Here is a 22,270-nt window from a genome sequence, read left to right on the forward strand (position 1 = left end):
ATCCACCATACTCTGTTTCTGTCTATCAGTTTTATACATCATTATGTATTCCATCGATCATGATGATCGAATACTTCATCTATATGAAGATTATTCCCGATGTATTCAGGTAGAGATATATTTATGTGGAACTTATCAGTCTTCTTAAGACGTTTAGCATAAATGTTGTAATAATTTAAATCAAGATTTCAAGAATAAACCATCAAAACTTGTGGTAAATCCAAAACATATTCTAATAACTTCAACAACTGTTGTTCAAAACTTTATAAGAATGCCCATTGCATAATCCAAAACATAATGTATTATACAACTACAAAACGTAATAACTCTTATTCGATCCTAAGATAAATCTTGAAGATAGACTCCATCAGTCTTGAGTAGCAATCCCATCACCATCCTTGACTATCATCTTGTCTTTATTTCTTCTCAACTTGTGAGCTTTCTCTAGTTCCTATATCAGATTGCAAATTAAAAGCAATCAATTAGTATCAAATACTTATGAGATACAGAAACAAGTAAAACAACATTAATATCGTATAACTATTATACCTTTGTGTGAAGAACCGTTCTTCTTATCTGCTAAGTACTTCTTGCAGTTCCGCTTCCAATGACCCTTCTGTTTGCAGTAGAAACATTCAGCCTCTTTGTTGGCTCCGCCCTTGTTCTTCTTCTGGGAGGCGGTCTTACCAGCACCAGTAGATTTCTTCTTGGACTTGCCCTTCTTCTTGAAACTGGTAGTCTTGTTAACCATCAACACTTCTTTGTTCTTCTTGATTCGATGATAACCAAAATACGCATCCCAGCTTCCGTAGTTTTGAGCATAGCAAACAACTCGTGTGCACTTTTTTCCATCCTGTTCATGTTGTAATTCATGATGAAACCATCGTAAGATGGGGGAGTGAAGCAAGCACAATATCTGTACCGAGTGTTGGCGGAATTCCAAATTCCAGTGAAGCAAGCCTATCAACATAGCCATCAAGCTTCACAATATGGTCACTCATTGAGGAACCTACCTTCATATTTCATTCTATCAGGGCCTTGGTTAATTCAAACTGTTCGGTCCTTGCCTGTTTCTTGTACAGAACTTCCAGTGACCCAATTATGAATTGAGTGGAGGATCGTTCAAAATGCTTCCGTAGTTCAGGATCCATGCACGTTAACATGAGGCGCTGGACTGACTCATAGTCGTCACTACGAGTAGCATAAGCAACAACTTCTTTTTGTGCATCATCCTTTGAAGGAGCTTCACCTAGGGGTTGATCCAGCACGTAATCCTTAGCACTCCTGAGAACAAATCTCAGGTTTCGGATCCAATCTGCATAGTTTCCACCATTTGCAGACAACTTTTCTTTCTCAAGCATAGGGGCTAAGTTGAACATATTATGAGCCATCTGCACAACAAACACACAAATAATTTTAGACAAAATTCATAATTGATTGTAGCACTAATGTATAAACAAGTTTTAATATAAAGGGCACTCCTGCTCAAATTAATATCTCTCATAATTAATTGTGAGTGATTCAGGACCCAAGTCTAGTTCTCAGCCATTGATGTGTGCATCACTGATGACGAGAATTTTGACCGGTGGGCAAGCTTTTGCTGATAATATCTCCATATGACTCTTGTTCATCTTTCGATGCTTTGTGCTCCAAGCTCAGAACTATTCTGCCAGAACTTCAAGATAACCCAGTGCAATCTGCATGTATGGTCTAACCATCGCCGCCTTACACCAAACAATCCATTTGTAGTCATGTGGACATGAGATTGTCAAATGTCTCCTTGAGGTCCTCAAGCAAGGTGTCCTTCTTTCTTAACTTGACCACAACATCATCCACATAGACATGAACGTTTTGGCCAACCTGCTTATGAAAAAAATTCTGAACAAAACGCTGGTAAGTCGCCTGGGCACTCTTGAGCCCAAAAGGCATAGACACATAACAAAAAGCCCCAAAGGGGGTGATGAAAGTTGTCTTTTCCTGATCTGCCACTGCCAACTTGATCAGATCATAACCAAAATACGCATCCAGGAAACACAAACTCTCACAACCCGCCGTGGCATCAATGATCTGGTCAATGCGAGGGAGAGCAAAAGGATCAGTTGGACACGCCTTGTTAAGATCCGTATAATCAACACACATGTGCCAAGTGCCATTCTTCTTAAGCACAAGCACTAGGTTAGCCAGCCACTGAGGATGAAACACATCAATGATAAACCCAGCAGCTAGGAGACGAGCCACTTCTTCCCCAATAGCTTTACACCTCTCCTCATTAAAACGACGAAGAAATTGGTGAATAGGTTTCATCTTAGGATCAATATTAAGTCTGTGCTCAGCAAATTATCTCGGTACACCTGGCATGTCAGAAAGCTTCCACGCAAAAATGTCCCGATTCTCATGGATGAACTCGATGAGCGTGCTTTCCTATTTATATCCATCCTTGTCCCAATGGTGAACTGCTGAGAAGAGTCGCCAGGGACAAAACCAACTTGCTGTGTATCCTTTGCCGATTTAAACTTAAGGGGCGGGTCAGTCTCTGTGGTGGGTTTCTTCAGCGGGGGTCATATTGGCTGGGTCAACATTGTCTTTGTAATACTTGAGCTCCTCTATGGCACAAGCTGACTCTGCATAAGCCGCATCTCCTTCCTCGCACTCCAGGGTGACTTTCCGATCACCATGTATCGTAATTTTCCCCTTTGGCCCTGGCATCTTAAGTTGTAGGTAAATATAACAAGGGCATGCCATAAACCAAGCATAAGCCGGCCGGACGAACAAAGCATGGTACGGGCTCTTGATTTTGACCACTTCAAACCATAACGTCGTTGTTCTGTAATTGTACTCATCGCCAAAATCCACTTCTAATGATATCTTTCCAATAGGGTAAGCTGACTTGTCAGGGACCACGCCATGGAACACTGTGGAGGAAGGCTTGAGATCCTTGTCAGTTAGATTCATCCGGCGAAAGGTATCATAGTACAGTATGTTGATGCTGCTACCACTGTCCATAAGCACCTTGGTGAATTTATAACCACCGACCTGAGGAGCCACCACAAGGGCTAAGTGACCCGGGTTATCAACCTGGGGCGGATGATCCGCCTTGCTCCATGTTATCGTCTGCTCAGACCATCTCAAATACTGCAGAACAGCCGGCTCTACCGCATGAACTGCCCGCTTATGAATCTTTTGGTCCCGTTTGCAAAGACTTGTAATGAAGACATGGTATTGACCGTCATTGAGCTGCTTGGGGTTACTCTGATACCTAGAATGGTCATCCTGCTGATGACTCCCATGACCGGACTGTTCATTTCCTTGGTTCGGATAATTGGAGCCTGAGCCGCCACCACCAAAACCTGCTCTGTGCGACCCGGGGCCTGACCCACCGGGCGGCCCATTACCGTTACCATGATGTCGTGAAAACCCTTGATTCATGAATTCCTTCATAACGTAACAATCCTTCCAAGCATGTTTGGATGGCTTATTTTGATAACTATGCTTGGGACAAGGGCCATTAAGCATATCCTCAATACTCTGTGACCTTCCTGGATTGAAAGGCGGCTTGCCATTGCCATCCCGACACTGATTCTTATATGTTGGTGTTAGCCACCAGATCAGACCCGCCATCAGGGTGCCTGCGCTTACCACCATTGCCCTGGTTATTGCCATTGTGTCCGGCCACATTCTGCTGCTGGCCCTTAGCACCACCGTTTTTCTTTCCTTTATTAGATTTATCCTCATCATCAGAACTCAGATCCTTTGTACTATCAGAGTCCGCATATTTGGTGAGAGAATTCATAGGGTCACCCATATCATGGCATGTACGCTTAAGCCGCCCGAGCTTCTGCTTAAGAGGCAAGAAACGACAGTTCTTCTCTAGAATCAGAATAGCCTGAGCCGCTACGATGTTGTCTGATGAATGGATGATAGCTGAAACCCGCCGGACCCAATGATGGGCCGACTCATCTTCACGTTGTGCACAATGATCCAAATCAACAATCGTCAGCGGCTTCTTACATGTTCCTTGATTTTTTTTTGATAAAATGTGCCTTCAACTCGGCCCATGAGTTAATAGAATTAGGTGGCAAGCCTTTTAACCACGTGTGTGCAGGCCCTTCCAACATCATGGTGAAATATTTAGCACAAACCGCATCACTGACATCTAACATCTCCATGGCCAGTTCATAGCTTTCAGCCCAAGCTTCTAGAGAGAGGTTGGGCATGTAATTAGGTATCTTACGGGGACCCTTGAAATCCTTGGGCAAACGCTCATTGCGTAAGGCCGCCACCAAATACGGCACTCCAAGACTTCTAATACTCAACCCGGCCTCGGTTGGAGATTGGAGAATCACAGGGGGCGGCTCATAAGCCCCTTGGTTTGCTGCTTCTGCCTCTCGATGGGCCCTTGCATCATCCATGAGCGCCTGAGCCGCGCTCCGAGAATTGGGCGGGTTAACATGGGGCGGGTTCCGACGCAGTTCACTGATACGTCTCCAACGTATCTATAATTTTTGATTGTTCCATGCTATTATATTATCCATCTAGGATGTTTTATATGCATTTATATGCTATTTTATATGATTTTTGGTACTAACCTATTAACCTAGAGCCCAGTGCAAGTTTCTGTTTTTTCCATGTTTTTGAGTATCGCAGGAAAGGAAAACCAAACGGAGTCCAATTGACCTGAAATTTCACGGAGATTATTTTTGGACCATAAGAAGCCCACGGAGTATCGGAGATGAACCAGAAGAGTCCCGAGGCACCCACGAGGGTGGGGGCGCGCCCTACCCCCCTGGGCGCACCCCCCTACCTCGTGGCCGCCTCGGAGACCCCCCTGACTTGTTCCCGACGCCAAAAATCCCTATAAATATATAAACCCCCGAAAAGAAACCTAGATCGGGAGTTCCGCCACCGCAAGCCTTTGTAGCCACCAAAAACCAACCGGGACCTTGTTCCGGCACCCTGCCGGAGGGGGGATCCCTCACCGGTGGCCATCTTCATCATCCCGGCGCTCTCCATGACGAGGCGGGAGTATTTCACCCTCGGGGCTGAGGGTATGTACCGGTAGCTATGTGTTTGATCTCTCTCTCTCTCGTGTTCTTGATTCGGCACGATCTTGATGTATCGCGAGCTTTGCTATTATAGTTGGATCTTATGATGTTTCTCCCCCTCTACTCTCTTGTAATGGATTGAGTTTTCCCTTTGAAGTTATCTTATCGGATTGAGTCTTTACGGATTTGAGAACACTTGATGTATGTCTTGCGTGGGATTCCCATGGTGACAATGGGGTATTCTATTGATTCACTTGATGTATGTTTTGGTGATCAACTTGCGGGTTTCGTGACCTTGGGAATCTATGCATAAGGGTTGGCACACGTTTTCGTCTTGACTCTCCGGTGGAAACTTTGGGGCACTCTTTGAAGTTCTTTGTGTTGGTTGAATAGATGAATCTGAGATTGTGTGATGCATATCGTATAATCATACCCACGGATACTTGAGGTGACATTGGAGTATCTAGGTGACATTAGGGTTTTGGTTGATTTGTGTCTTAAGGTGTTATTCTAGTATGAACTCTAGGATAGATCGAACTGAAAGAATAGCTTTGTGTTATTTCACTACGGACTCTTGAATAGACCGATCAGAAAGAATAACTTTGAGGTGGTTTCGTACCCTACAATAATCTCTTCGTTTGTTCACCGCTATTAGTAACGTTGGAGTGACTCTTTGTTGCATGTTGAGGGATAGTTCTATGATCCAATTATGTTATTATTGTTGAGAGAACTTGCACTAGTGAAAGTATGAACCTTAGGCCTTGTTTCCTAGCATTGCAATACCGTTTACGCTCACTTTTATCGCTTGTTACCTTGTTGTTTTTATAATTTAAGATTACAAAAACCTTTATCACAAACCTCTGCACTTGGAGGCCCAACAACGTCTACAAGAAGAAGGTTGTGTAGTAGACATCAAGCAATTTCTGGCGACGTTGCCGGGGAGGTGAGTGCTTGAAGGTATATCTTTAGATCTTGCAATCGAATCTTTTAGTTTCTTGTTTTATCACTAGTTTAGTTTATAAAATAAAACTACAAAAAAATGGAATTGAGGGTGCCTCATATGCTTCATCTTTTTAATATCTTTTGTGAAAATAAGGATTCCGATAATTGTGCCAAAATGCTAGAAGAAGAATGCATTAAAATGTTTGGCACTAAATCTTTGAATGATGAGCATGATTGCAATGTTGCTAGTACGAACTCTTTGAATATCCATAGTACTAATGATGATTGCACTAGTCATGATGAATGTCTCTTATAAGCATGTCAATTTTTGTGGAGTGCATAGAGTTCACAAGTACACACCAAATAGGGAAGATAGATTTTGCAAGAGGCATAAGTATTTAGAAACTAAATGGTTGCAACAAAGACTAGATGTTTGTGCTGAAAATTTAAATTTTCTTAGCCATCCTTGTGAACTTTGCAATGAACATGGTCATTTAAATATCCAATGCAAATTGTTTCATGATCGTATCATGTCCAAAAATTGTGATGACTTTATTTCCCTTGCGCATCATAATGAACTTAGTTTGCTTGTGGGTTATGAAGAAATGAAACGTATAACTAAGGATATGCCAGAATTTGTCCTTGATAAAGTTCTTGATTTTGATCTGGAGGAAATTTATATGTATTGTGCGGTGAATTGCATTGAAAATCCTTATATTGCCAATTACATAAAGACAAGAAAACAAATAGAAGATGAAGAGAATACTAATGAAAGGGAAGAGATTCCCCAATATCCTCCTATTCTTTCTTATGATGAATCAGGTAACGAGGAGGAGCTTTCTATTCAACCAATCTCGTTAATAAGGAGCTCCAAAAAGAGGATTAAACCCACACATGATTTGAAGAAGAAAAAGAAAAGACGGAGAAACAAAGGTAAAAAGGTATCCCTCCCAAATGATGTTGCTCCTATTACTCATTGTGATGATGATAATTGCTATACTATTGGTGCTATCCATACTATTAATGATGAGAGTGACTATGCTTATGATATGAAAAGGCCCAAGCTTGGGGATGCCATGTTTGATGACAATGACAAGTTTGATAATTTATTTTCTGCAATTAATGATGTCCCAAGCTTGGGGATGCTATGTTTTATGAAGATGATATGTTTAACCTCCCAAGTTTTGATATGCAAACTTATTATGATGATAGCATGCCTCCTATTTATGATGTTATATTGATGAAAGTGGGTTTGGAAGAGTGTCAACTTTAGGAAGTGATGATCCCACTATTTTGGAGGGTGTTGAATATTATTGTGACAATTATGAAAGTGGATTTGGAGAGGTCATGACTTTATTTAGTAATGGTTCCACTGTCTTGGAAGAGGTTTCAATTGATTATGATGAGAACAATGTTGCTACTTATGATGATTATTGTGATGACACTTATGCTATAAAAAGTAGTGATGATTATATTTATAAAACTTGTCATGATTATGATTACCCTTTTTTCTGAACATTACTCTTTTAATATGGAAACAATTTATAGTATTCGAGTTTCTTATGATACTCCCACTATTCCGAATGAGAAGAATTTTGCTTATGTGGAGAGTAGTAAATTTTCTATGCTTGTAGATCATGAAAAGAATGCTTTATGTAATGGTTATATTGTTGAATTTATTCATGACGCTACTGAAAATTATTATGAGGGAGGAATATATGTTTGTAGGAATTGCAATAATATCAAGTTTCCTCTCTATGTGCTTAAAGTTTTAAAGTTATGCTTGTTTTGCCTTCCTATGCTAGTTGATTATTGTTCCCATAAGTTGTTTGCTCACAAAATCCCTATGCATAGGAAGTGGGTTAGACTTAAATGTGCTAGTCATATTCTTCATGATGCTCTCTTTATGTTTCAATTCTTGTCTTTTATGTGAGCATCATTGAAATCATCATGCCTAGCTAGGGGCGTTAAATGTTAGCGCTTGTTGGGAGGCAACCCAATTTTATTTTTGTCCTTTGCTTTTGCTCCTCTTTAGTAATAAATAATTCATCTAGCCTCTAGTTAGATGTGGTTTTATGTTTTAATTGGTGTTTTTGCCAAGTAGAACCAATAGGATCTTCTTTGGTGATAGTTGTTTGATCTTGCCGAAAAAGACAGAAACTTTGTGCTCAAGGAAATAATTGTTAAAATTCACCAGAACATGATACAATGCTAATTCTTTTTGCAGTATATCAATATACAAATTATCCAGGTTGTCCTAGTTTTTCAGAATTTTTGGAGTTCCAAAAGTATTCGAACAAATCAGATTGCTACAGACTGTTTTGTTTTTGACAGATTCTGTTTTCATTGTGTTGTTTGCTTATTTTGATGAATCTATGAGTAGTATCGGAGGGTATGAACCATAGAGAAGTTGGAATACAGTAGATATTACACCAATATGAATTTATAATGAGTTCACAACAGTACCTAAGTGGTGATTTATTTTTTTATACTAACGGAGCTTACGAGTTTTCTGTTGAGTTTTGTGTTGTGAAGTTTTCAAGTTTTGGGTAAAGATTCGATGGACTATGGAATAAGGAGTGGCAAGAGCCTAAGCTTGGGGATGCCCAGGGCACCCCAAGGTAATATTCAAGGACAACCAAGAGCCTAAGCTTGGGGATGCCCCGGATGGCATCCCCTCTTTCGTCTTCGTTCATCGATAACTTTACTTGGAGCTATATTTTTATTCACCACATGATATGTGTTTCGCTTGGAGAGTCATTTTATTTTATTTTATTTTGCTTGCTGTTTGAATAATATACCAAGATCTGAAATTCTTAAATATTAGAGAGTCTTCACATAGTTGCATAATTATTTGACTACTCATTGATCTTCACTTATATTTTTCGGAGTAGTTTGTCGTTTGCTCTAGTGCTTCACTTATATCTTTTTAGAGCACGGTGGTGGTTTTATTTTATAGAAATTGTTGATGTCTCATGCTTCACTTATATTATTTTGAGAGTCTTTTAGAACAACATGGTAATTTGCTTTGGTTATAAAATTAGTCCTAATATGATGGGCATCCAAGATGGGTATAATAAAAACTTTCATATAGAGTGCATTAAATACTATGAGAAGTTTGATACTTGATAATTGTTTTGAGATATAAAGATGGTGATATTAGAGTCGTGCTAGTTGAGTAATTGTGAAATTGAGAAATACTTGTGTTGAGGTTTGCAAGTCCCGTAGCATGCACGTATGGTAACCGTTGTGTGACAAATTTGAAGCATGAGGTGTTCTTTGATTTCCTTACTTATGAGTGGCGGTCGGGGATGAGCGATGGCCTTTTCCTACCAATCTATCCCCCTAGGAGCATGCGCATAGTGGTTGGTTTTGATGACTTGTAGATTTTTGCAATAAGTATGTGAGTTCTTTATGACTAATGTTGAGTCCATGGATTATACGCACTCTCACCCTTCCATCATTGCTAGCCTCTTTGGTACCATGCATTGCCCTTTCTCACCTCGAGAGTTGGTGCAAATTTCGCCGGTGCATCCAAACCACGTGATATGATATGCTCTATCACACATAAGCCTCCTTATATCTTCCTCAAAACAGCAACCATACCTACATATTATGGCATTTCCATAGCCATTCCGAGATACATTGCCATGCAACTTCCACCGTTTCGTTTATTATGACACGCTTTATCATTGTCATATTGCCTTGCATGATCATGTAGTTGACATCGTATTTGTGGCAAAGCCACTGTTCATAATTTTTCATGCATGTCACTCTTGATTCATTGCACATCCCGGTACACCGCCGGAGGCATCTACATAGAGTCATATTTTGTTCTAAGTATCGAGTTGTAATTCTTGAGTTGTAAGTAAATAAAAGTGTGATGATTTTCATTATTAGAGCATTGTCCCATGTGAGGAAAGGATGATGGAGACTATGATTCCCCCACAAGTCAGGATGAGACTCCGGACGAAAAAAAGAGGCCAAAGAAGCCCAAAAAAAGAGGCCATAGAAAAAAAAGGAAAGAGAAGGCCCAAATTAAAAAATGAGAGAAAAGAGAGAAGGGGAAATGTTACTATCCTTTTTCCACACTTGTGCTTCAAAGTAGCACCATGATCTTCATGATAGAGAGTCTCTTATTTTGTCACTTTCATATACTAGTGGGAATTTTTCATTATAGAACTTGGCTTGTATATTCCAATGATGGGCTTCCTCAAAATGCCCTAGGTCTTCGTGAGCAAGCAAGTTGGATGCACACCCACTTAGTTTCTTTTGTTGAGCTTTCATATATTTATAGCTCTAGGGCATCCATTGCATGGCAATCCCTACTCCTTGCATTGGCATCAATTGATGGGCATCTCCATAGCCCATTGATTAGCTGCGTCAATGTGAGACTTTCTCCTTTTATGTCTTCTCGCACAACCTCCATCATCATATGCTATTCCACCCATAGTGCTATGTCCATGGCTTGCGCTCATATATTGCGTAAAAGTTGAAAGAGTTTGAAAAGGCTAAGTATGAAACAATTGCTTGGCTTGTCGTCGGGGTTGTGCCTGATGGGAGCATTTTGTGTGACGAAAATGAAGCATGGCCAAACTATATGATTTTGTAGGGATAAGCTTTCTTTGGCTATGTTATTTTGATAAGACATAATTGCGTGGTTAGCATGCTTGAAGTATTACTATTTTTATGTCAATATTAAAACTTTGTCAAGAATCTTTTGGATCTAAACATTCATGCCACAATAAAGAGAATTACATTGAAAATTATGTTAGGTAGCATTCCACATCAAAAATTCTGTTTTTGTCATTTACCTACTCAAGGACGAGCAGGAATTAAGCTTGGGGATGCTTGATACGTCTCCAACGTATCTATAATTTTTGATTGTTCCATGCTATTATATTGTCCATCTAGGATGTTTTATATGAATTTACATGCTATTTTTTATGATTTTTGGGACTAACCTATTAACCTAGAGCCCAGTGCCAGTTTATGTTTTTTCCTTGTTTTTGAGTATCGCAGAAAAGGAAAACCAAACGGAGTCCAGTTGACCTGAAATTTCACGGATATTATTTTTGGACCAGAAGAAGCCCATGGAGTATCGGAGATGGACCAGAAGAGTCCCGAGGCACCCACGAGGGTGGGGGCGCGCCCTCTACCTCGTGGCCGCCTTGGAGACCCCCCTGACTTGTTCCCGACGCCAAAAATCCCTATAAATATAGAAACCCTCGAAAAGAAACCTAGATCGGGAGTTCCGCCGCCACAAGCCTCTGTAGCCACCAAAAACCAATCAGGACCCTGTTTCGGCACCCTGCCGGAGGGGGGATCCCTCACCGGTGACCATCTTCATCATCCCGGCGCTCTCCATGACGAGGAGGGAGTAGTTCACCCTCGGGGCTGAGGGTATGTACCAGTAGCTATGTGTTTGATCTCTCTCTCTCTCTTGTGTTCTTGATTCGGCACGATCTTGATGTATCATGAGCTTTGCTATTATAGTTGGATATTATGATGCTTCTCCCCCTCTACTCCCTTGTAATGGATTGAGTTTTCCCTTTGAAGTTATCTTATCAGATTGAGTCTTTAAGGATTTGAGAACAGTTGATGTATGTCTTGCGTGGGATACCCGTGGTGACAATGGGGTATTCTATTGATTCACTTGATGTATGTTTTGGTGATCAACTTGCGGGTTCCGTGACCTTGGGAATCTATGCATAAGGGTTGGCACACGTTTTTGTCTTGACTCTTTGGTGGAAACTTTGGGGCACTCTTTGAAGTTCTTTGTGTTGGTTGAATAGATGAATCTGAGATTGTGTGATGCATATCGTATAATCATACCCACGGATACTTGAGGTGACATTGGAGTATCTAGGTGACATTAGGGTTTTGGTTGATTTGTGTCTTAAGGTGTTATTCTAGTACGAACTCTAGGATAGATCGCACTGAAAGAATAGCTTCGTGTTATTTTACTACGGACTCTTGAATAGATCGATCAGAAAGATTAACTTTGAGGTGGTTTCGTACCTTACAATAATCTCTTCGTTTGTTCACCGCTATTATTAACTTTGGAGTGTGACTCTTTGTTGCATGTTGAGGGATAGTTATATGATCCAATTATGTTATTATTGTTGAGAGAACTTGCACTAGTGAAAGTATGAACCTTAGGCCTTGTTTCCTAGCATTGCAATACCGTTTACGCTCACTTTTATCGCTTGTTACCTTGCTGTTTTTATAATTTCAGATTACAAAAACCTTTATCTACCATCCATATTGCACTTGTATCACCATCTCTTCGCCGAACTAGTGCACCTATACAATTTACCATTGTATTGGGTGTGTTGGGGACACAAGAGGCTCTTTGCTATTTGGTTGCAGGGTTGTTTGAGAGAGACCATCTTCATCCTACGCCTCCCACGGATTGATAAACCTTAGGTCATCCACTTGAGGGAAATTTGCTATTGTCCTACAAACCTCTGCACTTGGAGGCCCAACAACGTCTACAAGAAGAAGGTTGTGTAGTAGACATCATTCACTGGTGGAGACTGCATGCAACTCAATATGCCTGCTTTAACTACGGCTCGGGAGAAGAGTCGAGTGCACACAATCATGGCTGTATGAATAAGAAGCTTGCTGCGCAATGGCTGTCTGCAGGAGCTCGACTGCGTTCCGAGTTTCCACTGCGACTAGTGACTCGCCAGTAATAGGAATCGCCGCCAGCCGGGTCGCTGCTGCTAACATGTTATCTACCGGGTTAGAAAAGTGCCCGGGTGGCGTCAGGAAACGTTCAGGCATTGTCTGATTGGGGGCGGGTTAGGTTCCTGCTCTTCCCTCCGTGCCGGCTCAGGCTGGCGAGGTTGAGCCACCGGCCGTCTTCCTGGCATGTCCGGATTTAACTGGGGATTCACCCATGCATCTGGAGTACTTGGACCTGCTCCAGGAGTATAAAACAAATGCCTCGGGTCATACGTCAATGGTAGGCGACTCTGGTACCTTCTCCGGAATACTGCATTAGACGCGTTCTGATCCAGACTTAAGCGCCAAGCCTCCGCCTTCACACGCTCTACCTATGCGTCAATCTGAGCGTTCAGCGCAGCTGTTTGGATATTCTCAGCCACGATATCCTCTTGGGCCTTGGTTATCTCCTCATGAATCTTTGCAACCTCCGCGTTGCGCTCTGCCTGATTCACCCCAGTGGCTTCCATTGCCAACAAAGCTGTCAAAGTGCCCATGAGATCCAACTGTACCTGATCCGGTGACCTAGCTGAACTAGATCCACCAATCCTTGCAACCGCCGGGTTAGAGGTTGTCGCAGCCGCTGTTGAAGAATTGAGAGTCGGCCCTGTGCCGGCCATGAAGATTGCAGCCCTACATGGTGGCTCATAGAGGTCCGGAATGTTGTGACCATCAGAACAACTCCCAAGCCCCGTCCTGAAGCTGATAGATTGACTCCGTCTCTGAGGACTCATCACCTGAGTAGACGAGAGTCTCTCCCCCAGACGCGGAGTTTTCCACAAGTTCCATCTGTTGCGTGAAGCCCACGAAAGCATTCCTCCGCCCGGCTTGGACCTAGGCGGGTTGCATGCGCCGAGCTGACTCGACGATGTCGATGCAGAAGTCTGCCTCAGGCTCTGACCCGCCGATCTTGCCGATGAAGACGTGAATTCCGCCGGAGGGAACCCGGTATCCGTACTCAATTGAGTCGACCTCGGGGCCCCAACCAACATCGTCGATGTAGAGCTTGCCGCGACGACTCTTGGTCATCCTGCCAACCGCGTATCCCTCAATCCCTGGGAAAGAGCCCTCCAAGAACTTGAAACCACCATGCGCTGGCCCCATGGGGGCGCCAACTGTCGTGGTTTTGTCGCGGCAGATGCCCTAGTGAAAGGATTGAAGTGCGAGGCCATCGCCATGGTGATTAGCTTGTTGGGGTTGGGCGGGATGAGAGACACGAGTTTACCCAGGTTCGGCCCCTCAAGATCGAGGTAATAGCCTACGTCCTGCTTTAGGTTGTATTGCTTGAGTATCGATTACAAGGGACCGGATTCGCTTGACCTAGCCATCGATCGATTGTAACTTGTCTATTCTATGCCGGGGACTTGCCTTTATATATAGGTCGAGGCCACCGGTTTACAAGAGTCCGGGTCGGGTTACTATTCATGATCGGACCGTACTCTAAGTCGCCTTGCATTACAAGGTAGATCATTACATGGCGGGTTACACCTCTGGGCCACCTTCTCACATTAAGCCTAAGCCGGCCCATCTTGTGAGCCGCCTTCTTAATGCTACGTCTTGATTGTATTGGCTCTTCAGAGGCCCGGCTCCTTAAATCGCCAACGGTCTAACCCGACCCTATTCGGTGGGTTATACCGCGGGGTTATATCCCCAACACACTCCGGATCGTTAAGTGTTATAGATGGTTGCTACACTGGGAAGAGCACCTTTTGACTTGATATTTTAGTGAGAGATCACCCTATTAATTGACTACTGCGCAATCAAAGGGTGCAAACAACAAAGGGATAAACATCTCAGGAAATTCATAATAGCATGATATGGTATAGCCCTGGGCGCCGGGAGTCCTCCATGATCATCTTCAATCTCTAGTTGAAGCGACGTGACGGACAATATTTGTTACCGAGTAATTGTTTCAAAAACATTGTCGTGGTGGCAATCTCAGAAAATGTTGCCGTGGCGACCATTTCAGAAAACGTTGTCGTGGAAAGAAAATCTAAAATTCTGCCATGGTATGAAATTATAGCTCCTCATCCCGTGCCTGGTACACCTTCTCCTTATCGGGGTCCTCCGTGTATGTTTTGCCACCATCACCTCACTACAAGAAAACCTGCCTGTAAAGACGTCATATTCCATAGGTAGAGACGTGTTATTTCATCTCTAGGCAACCATAGAGTCGACTTAGTAAAGCGTCTTTGGAGCGTCTCCCCACGGATCGTCTCAAAAAATATAGATACGCTGGCTAAGCATATGTACATGGCGTGAGACGCTATATTGGGACGTCCAAAGGCGTCTCTAGATATGACACGCTATATTCGGACGTTCAAAAGCGTCTCTAGACATGTAGAGTCGTTCTGTTAGATGCGCTCGTATTACGTCTCTACTAACAGGGCCATTTCATTCACCATAGGCCGTAGCCCAATTCCTATACACGCTTTGTACAGACGTTATATTCGTCTCTAGATATACAAAAGCTTCTTTGTAACCACGTAATATTTTGCTTTAAACAATATTTGATTTATTCCAAATTTGTACTTCGCCATTTCAAATTCAGTAACTTTATCATGCCACATGGTTGTGCAAAATGGTCAACAAGTATTGTTATATAAAAGCATCCACCCATATCACCAATCACATTCATAAGCAACAATTATCATTATATGAAGGGATTCACACACATCACCAATTCTATTCGCAACCATCCCATTCACACAATTTCTATTAGTAGGAACAAACACCTTAGGTTCAGAACTGAATCAAATCAGAGATTCATATGAAAACGCAAATAATTAACAAGAGATCATACAAACTAGAACTAAGTTTTCCTATAAAGCTAAAATATATGTATAATACACAATATTTGTCCAGTTAAAGACTAATTCTTCTATAGTTGCTCCTGGCTCCCGCAATGTAGTCCTTTTATAAATCTTGAGCTACCCTAAAAAAGAAAGATAACAGGGAAGTTTTAGAACATATAAGCTCTAAGAATAGTGTGAGAAGAAATGTACTTTGACGATGTACCATACCAGTGTTTGGTGGCTTGTTCCGAGGTTGTGTAGGAGTGGTTAATTTTGGTTTTTTTGACCTAGAAAGCATAAAGATCCTTCATAAATAAAAAAGCCCTTAAGTACGTACATTGGAGCATACGATAATTGCATGGAAGTGTACTTACATGTGATAAGAGGCCATGCAATAACATGACCAATAGCATCCCTTACTGTTTGCAATTTTCCAGATGGTCTAACGAGTATCTCATCTCCAGGTCTTAAAATAGCGTAAACATAAACTGCTACATATTGGTCTACAAGCATGTTTCCACCAACCACATATGTTTTATCTCTACTCACTAAAGTTCCTTCGGCCACAAATTTATTTTTGTTTCTCGGGTTCAACAAAACCAAGAAGACTTTCATGTTATCCTATTTTTTTCAAGAAATGAAACATTCATTATCGCAAAACATGGAAGATTCACTTTACACAGAAAGGGCTGATTGGACATGCAATTAGACCAACTAACTATTCTAACCATTCTCATTCAGATATATATACCTGCTTAGTGACGCGATGAAACTGTACACTTGGTTCAGGACCACCTTGCTTGGTTGGATTGCTATTTTCAGCATGACCATTCTTTGATTCAGGACCTTCATGTGCTTTCTACAGTTGAGTTCAGATCAATTGTAAGTAAACTTATAGAAAACATAGACATTGTTTGGTAACACAAAAAAACTAGGCGTGCATGTGCACACACCTTAGCAACCGTGTCTTCATGTGGTGAAGATAAACGGGTGCAACCCTCATTGGTTCTTGCGCAATTGCTAGGATGCAATTCCTGGTTAGTCTTGTCTGGTAAAGTTGATGCCGCACAGCCTTGTTTGACCCTATCAATTTTTTCAATGTGTGCTTTCTACAATTGAGGTTCAGTTCGGTTGTAAGTAAACATACAGAAAACATACACATTGTTTGACAATGAAGCAGAAATTTATGCACACACGCACCATGTGTGGTAAAGATGAACCAGTGTTATCCTCTTTGGTTCTCAAAGAAAAGCTAGGATGCAATGCTTGGGTAGTGATCTGCTTGTCTGGAAAAGTTGATTCTACACTTGATTGGTGTAACCCTCTTTGGTTGATTCTGCATGGCCTTGATTGGCCTTATCAAACTTTTCAATGCGTGCTTTCTACAGTTGAGGTTTAGTTCAGTATGACATAAACATACATAACTATAAGCATTGTTTGATAATGAAGCAAACATTTATGTACACACCATAGCAGCCATGTGTGGTAAAGATAAACCAATGTAATCCTCTTTGGTTCTTGCAGAAAAACTAGGATCCAATTCCTGGGTAGTGGTATGCTTATCTGGTAAAGTTGATCCTACACTTCCTTGAATTGCCTTATCAAAGTTTTCAGTGTGTGCTTTCTACAATTGAGGTTCAGTTTAGTTATAAGTAAACTTATACAAAACATAAGCATTTTTTAATAACAAAGCAGAAATTTATGCACACAACCACACCTTAGCAGCCACTTGTTCATGTGGTAACAATAAACCGAGGTGACACTCTTTAGCTCTCGCACAATTGCTAGGATGTAGTTCCTGCAACTTATGATGAACAATTTTTTGTAAGTATGAGAATGAACTAGAGTATTTATTAGTGAAGAAACTATTACATCACCTGCATAACGCTCAATGGAGCATGTCCTTCAACTTCGTTATGTGATTCATTCAGGAGGTCACTCCCAACAACTCTTTCATTGAGATCAACCTGAAACAAGAACATGATAATAGTATATTAATACTCATACATTTATCTTTGCAGAAAGAGATGTGGTTTAGATACGAACTTCATCACTTCCTGCGGTTACATATTCATTTCTCAAATCCTCTTGGGGGAATTTTCGCTTCAGGAATGAACGGATCATAGCAACCTCATCTATCACATTTTCAACATTATCTCCTAGTGCCCGTAGTGCAAATCGAACATTTCCTTCTTTGTCAGGATGCTGAACAAAAGTCAGTCCCTGAGAAACTTTTATTTCGCTCCAATACTTATCACCATAATACCCTCAAAGTTCTTTCGCCTCTTTCCCATGCACACTTTTAAATCTTTCTCTATAATCACTGAATGAAAGGCTCCCATTGTTATCTTTCTTTCTGTCTTCTAGTTTCTCCTATTGAAACAAATACAAACATCTCATTATACTAAGTAGTACTCCCTCCGTTCCTAAATATTTGTCTTTTTAGAGATTTCAAATAGACTACAACATACGGATGTATATAGACATATTTTAGAGTGTAGATTCACTCATTTTACTCCGAATGTAGTCACTTGTTGAAATCTCTAGAAAGACAAATATTTAGGAACGGAGGGAGTATTAAATTAAAGGCTCTACTTTAATCACAAGTAGAAGTATACCATCACTATATTTGTTTTCGCATTTTTGTATTCACCATTCTTCCGCTTATGAGCTTCATCCCATAGTTCAATCTTGCTAACCTTTCGATTGCTCTTGATTTCCTGTTCAACAAAGTAAATTAGAATGTTTGTTAGTGTTTCTGTTAGAACATATTCAGTTTTCTTCACTAACAAAACTTTTCTGATCCATCTTTAGAAGAAAAAAAGTTTCACCATCTCTTTTCTGAGCCTAGCATGGCTTTTTCTCCCAGTTGTATGTGGATTCTTCTGCTTCTTTGCACACTCGGTATTCTTTTAGCATAATTTCTGGGAAAACAACACATCTAGTCAATATTAATGCCACCAAACAAGTTATGTACGCAAGATTAAGTATGAGAATAGAACACATAACCATGTGTTTATCCTGGCACCAAAACCCGACAAGAGTATCCCATTGATGTTCATTAACACCTTTGGGAACACCTGCTATAATTTCAGCCAAAGACTTCTTGTCACGCTTGAAATATTTACTCTTCAAACGAGACTTATAAGCTCTCCATTTTTTGTTAATAGTCAATAGGATCCATGATAATTTAGATTATGTTCATGATAATTCAGTTCATCTAATCAAATTATTTAATGAACTCCCACTCAGATAGACATCCCTCTAGTCATCTAAGTGATACATGATCCGAATCGACTAGGCCGTGTCCGATCATCACGTGAGACGAACTAGTCATCAACGGTGAACATCTCCATGTTGATCGTATCTACTATACGACTCATTCAACATTTTAAAAGACTAGTTCAACATTTTAATATTTATTCAACAAATTTTCAAATACTTGTTCAATATTTTTAATACTTATTCAACATTTTTTAAGTACTTATTCAACATTTTTAATACTTATTCAACATTTTGTAAATACTTATTCAACATTTTTTTTCAAATGGTTGATTAATTTTTTTTAAATACATGTTCATGTTTTTCATACACATTTGTATTTTTTTCTGTGTAAATTTTGTGTATACATTAGAATCATTTTCTCTGTATCCATTTAGCGTTTTTGTCAAATGTTGACTAACATTTTATATAAAAAAATTGTACGTAAAGTCTGATTGTCAGTGCGTTCTTGTTCCCTTGATCTATTATTACATAATGTTAAAAGCGCTTGGTCCGATGGCTCGTTGCAGCGCCTCCTAACGAGGTGACCAGGGTTCGAAACCTGGAATTGCCGAACTACCTTCTTTTTTTTTGAGACATGCCGAACTACCTACTTACTATTTATCTTTTGGTTCACATTGTATATACGCCTCGCGGGCCGGCCCACTCGGGAGCTCGCTTCAGCGAGAGACACGATTGGGCTCGCGTAACGCGAGAAATAGGCGCTCCCAGTAGTCCGTGGCTGCCGTGGAGTTGTTTGGGCTCATTCATGGGCCCAATACGTATATTATATCTACAGTTTTTTGGAAACATATTCTTGGGTATTCTAGGAATCCCAGGAAGACCCCGGTACCGTTGAGCGGCGGGGGAACAGAGTGAGGCGAAGCGGGCGAGTGGCGGCGGCATGAGACATATGATAGGGGGCGAGTAGCGGTTGCGTGAGATCTATGGCAGGAGGCGCCCGTCGACGGCTTGAGAGCTCTGGCTGGGGGTAAACGGCAGCGCAGGAGTGGCGGCTGGTATCGAGATGCCGAGCGGCGGCGGCACTATGGACGAGCCCTCCAGATTTGATCGTTTAGTTCGGTCCCGGAGTAGTACATTGCAAAAATACCAAAGGGTATATCGGTCATTCCACCTAGATTTATCAAGTTTAGTAAATTAAGAAAATCGGTAAAACGCCAATGAGGGCAAATGAACAAGAAATTAATGTAAATTACATATAAGCCTAAATAAAATGCGCCAAATCATCAAGTCCCCAACTAATACGGGGAAAATGATCAAATCCCTTGTATATGTGAATTGATTGAGGATTTTTTTTTCAGTGAGGCACGAATAAGGATTTTATTTTAACACAAGAATATTACAGAGGTAATATAATAGTATTACGTAGGACAATATTACAAATGTGATTATTAAGGTTACAATCAAATAATAAAATGCCTCTTGATCAATCTATTCGAAGTTTACCCAAAAGTTAACGAAGACCGGTAGAAAACCGAAGTGTAAAAAAACCCGTTTTAATAGCCGAAAACGTGTGCGGAAAATAAAAAATAAAAACAAAATCCGGAGGGAGCGCCCAGAGCGCGACATGTGGCAGGCGGCTGAGAGTGCGCCAACTGGCGCTGATTCTCGCGAGGCTCCCGAAGGAGCGCTCGTTAATTAGTTGCTCTCCCCAGCGCGCACCCCGCGCTGCCTTGGCGCCAATCTTGGCCGGCCATGTGCGGGCCGGGATGCTGCCTATTTTTTTCCTTCTTTGCCTTTTGTTCTTTCTTTTTCCATAATTCGGGATATCAAAAGGTTCCATATTTCAGAAAAAGTTACGAATTTTGAATAAAATAATCGTGAATTCATAAAAATACTCATGATTTTAAACATGTTTTCGGGAATTTTAAAAAAATTAACAGTTCAAGAGAACGTTCACGAATTTGTACAAAAATGTTCAAGAATTTCAAAAATATTCATGAATATAAAAAATGTTTATGATTTCAAAAAATGTTCGCGATTTCAAAAAATGTTCATGATTTAAAAAATTTAAAAGAATGTTAATGATTTCAAAATCTGTTCGCAAATTATTAAAATGTTCATGATTTCAAAAAATGTTCGTGATTTCAGAAAATGTTCATGATTTAAAAAATTTAAGAAAATTTTAATGATTTCAAAAACTGTTCGTGATTTTAAAAAATGTTCATGATTTCAAAAATGTAAAAGAATGTTAATGATTTCAAAAAATGTTCGCGATTTCATAAAATGTTCATGACTTCAAATTTTAGAAGAATGTTAATGATTTCAAAAAATGTTAACGACGGCCCAAGAAGGTTCCGATGGTGGTCATGGCTTCAAGAGCTCGGTGCGGTTGGGAAAGAAAGAGGGGTGTGGGGGAGGAAAAACGAGAGAAAGGAAGGGCGACAGTGGAGGCCTGCCTTGACGGCGAACTGCGGTTTGAGGGTGCGGACCAGTCGCAAGCACGAGAGCCATGCGTGCGGCGATCGTCTCCCCCTGGTGGAGCTGAGAGACAAATGAAAGAACTGGGAAGGAGATGTGATGCCGCGCGAAGTTTCTAGAAAAGGGCGTGTGTTCTGCAGGACCATGGGACACGTGTCGATCGGTGGAGGAGGTCGACATAAAAATACGATTCGTCGGTTGAACGCAATCATTTCTTATATGATTTTAGCAGCTCCCGCGGCGGACGAAAATAATCCTATATAGTGAACAAACAAAAAAATTAGAGAAACGCGCCTTACTTTATTTTATTATACATTAATAATTAATAACTTAACATTAAAAATTAAAGTATAGAAGTGTCATTGTGGCCAGATGATTGGCGCTCGCACATGCGACGAGCTTAAAATGCAATAGGTTCGAACGGGGATTCCCTTTTTTGCACACCTTTTCCTATTTTGATTTCTATTTTAAATTTTTAATTCCTACGATACGTCTTATATAAATCTAATTGTCCTCGTTAAAAGTCAAACGTCACCTGGTCTAGTGGCCATTTATGCGGCCAAATCGAGAAGATTGTGTGTTCAATTGCTTAGGATTTTCTACGGAGACAAATAAAATGCACCCGCAAAAAATTGCAACAATGCTTTCTGAAGAAAAAAACACTGCAAGCAGGCTACCCACCGCCTCAACCAGTGAGGGTGGGCCCTCGCCATGTTGGCATGCCACGCGTGCACGGGGTACATCCAGATACGGTAGGAAACATCGTATATGAATAGGAGGGCAAGTTAGACAATAAGAAAATATGTATTTTGCAATTGTATGCACCAAACTGGCCGTACAAGTTCTAAGACTCCGGGAGTATTTATCTCTTGTCTTTAGTCTAAAATAAGAATAGAGTCACATATTAAAACGTTTCACAAATTGTTTCTAAGCATAGAGTCGCACATTAAAACGTCTCACAAATCGTCTCTAAGAATAGAGTCGCACATGAAAACGTCTCACAAATCGTCTCTAAGTTAATTAAAATTAAATACTTATTTTATTGAAGGCTAATTACAA

This window comes from Aegilops tauschii, chromosome 2 (assembly GCF_002575655.3).
Source record: "Aegilops tauschii subsp. strangulata cultivar AL8/78 chromosome 2, Aet v6.0, whole genome shotgun sequence".
Classification (NCBI taxonomy): Eukaryota; Viridiplantae; Streptophyta; class Magnoliopsida; order Poales; family Poaceae; genus Aegilops; species Aegilops tauschii.